Below are 2,204 nucleotides of genomic sequence, written 5' to 3' on the forward strand. Positions count from 1 at the left end.
TTCAGGTTTTTCAAATAAGTGTCTGGGTGTACCCCAAGGAGGTTGTAAGGTCTTTGGTCCAGTGGCGGGGCGCCATTGGTGCAATTGGTGCAAACGCTCCACCTAACCCTGGCCTTCCTTCACACCCCCCTCCCCCCTTTTATAATTATTCTAAACCAGTCTGTGCAATCAGTGCTCTAGATACTAGTACTAGTACTGGCCTAAGCCTACATCCGTGCGATCCGTCACCCGCTGGCTGCACGCGCGCCAGTGAAGAGACAGATGGCGAGGAGGTTTATGCTCGTCGCACCGCTTGCGGTCGTGTCTGCTAGGAGCAAGCAAAATCTTTGCACCAAAGTTATTTTTGTCACTGTAGAGAAATCTAGGCATCGTTCTTCCCGCACAAGAAGAAAGGTGCGTGAAACTCCTCTTTGCAGCGCCAATTTGGTGCAAGCTAAAAATTTGATCCAAGTTTCCGCTAGGCTACTTGACTAGTATCTACTACACTAGAGGCTACGGTAGGCCTAACTCAGTGAAGAATGGGTAAATCTATCGAAACTGTTGTCTCCCTCTATTGTGTAGCAAGTCCTGTTAAGGACAATTAAGGTAAATTTTCAAATTGAGTCTGATTGTTGGTGCTGCACGAAGTAGATCTAATTAGAAATCTTTAAATCTTCTCAGGTTGTGAGCATTGTGAGTTGTTAGTATTGTTTCATTTTATTGCAGCTTTTATGCGGTTTCATCTAGAAACCGTTGTTAAATATCGAAAGATGTAGATTACGGGATATCTTGCAAATTCTAACTGACTTTCTCTAGAAATTTAGATGAATCATGTTAACGCTTTGCTTCTTGTGCCATTCAGCAGGCTACAGTTAGAAGAGAAAGTGCGCATAAAAGAGCTCGGTCCTCATTAGCCGCGGGATTTTGAGCTCAAGAATACTGTTGGCTCTTTTTTCCTGTACGTAGTATGATAAGTATGAATGGCTTACGCTGAAACTGTACTGTTTCCATTGTCTGCTTTTTACTGATCGATCAGACACTGACAAGGATTGGTCATCAATTACACTCACTGTCTCTTTGCCCCCCTCTCTCTCTCTCTCTCTCTCTCTCTCTCTCTCTCTCTCTCTCTCTCTCTCTCTCTCTCTCTCTCTCTCTCTCTCTCTCTCTCTCTCTCTCGCACACATACAAACACGCACAGAGAGACTCGCAGAAAGCAATAGAAAGAACAGACCACACCAGAGCGCCCACCTAACGCTCATTACAATTTTAATAGTAGCTAGTAAGCCTATTGCTCATTTGTTCATTTTCCAATTATGCACCACCTTCTCTGCAAACCACGCGACGCCACTGCTTTGGTCTACCCCTGCCTCGTTTGCCTTCTATCCCCCCAGTGAGAGCAAGGTGTTCAAAGCTTTTATGTCGATTTGTGTGTCCTAGAAACTGCATTTGTCGCCTCCTAATTGTTCTTATTAGTGAGAGGCCCACGTTGGCTTCTTTCAATATTTTCTCGTTTGCCCTTTTTCCTTCCACGAAATTATCAAAAGTCTGATCTTAAGAAACACCATTTTCTGTTACCTCAACCTCAATTTTTATTCCCCTGTCCTTATAATTGTCCAGCATTCACAACCGTATAGACGGGTTGACCACATAAAACCTCTTAGAACTTTTATTTTGGTACGGTACCTGTAATCGTTGAGATCTTTCTGTTTTTCAGTATCGGACAGATTTTTTTTTTTTTAAAGCTGTCGCTGTCTTGGCTATTGCCATTCTTCGTATTTTATTTCTGAGGAACATACAACGGATGTAATGAAGCGATCTAGATATTTAGATCGTTGAACTTTTTACGTCTTTTCACCTACATTGCTCATGAGATTACAAAAAAGGTTGCTGCTTTATAAGTTTAAGATTTTGCTATGCATTCTCTTCTCTTCCCATCATCAATCATCTGCGCTTCCCATTCATCAGTGACCCTTTACGTTTACATCCCGTCACAACAGTGCAGCATCCAGATGCAGTTGGGGGTCATTCTTTGAGTCCGCAATTAAAACTGTGTCATCCGCAGGCCTGTATGCTATAACTATTAAGTATTATTTTCCTTTTACTATTAGACCTGGACTGGGGGCTCTCGTGACCTAGAGGTTAAGGTGTTGGCCTCTCATTCAAAGGTCCCGGGTTCGAATCCGGGTAGTGACCGAAAAATTTTCTTCTCTAAATGTGTCTCCTTT

Source organism: Aplysia californica, unplaced genomic scaffold (genome assembly GCF_000002075.1).
Source record: "Aplysia californica isolate F4 #8 unplaced genomic scaffold, AplCal3.0 scaffold00066, whole genome shotgun sequence".
NCBI lineage: Eukaryota > Metazoa > Mollusca > Gastropoda > Aplysiida > Aplysiidae > Aplysia > Aplysia californica.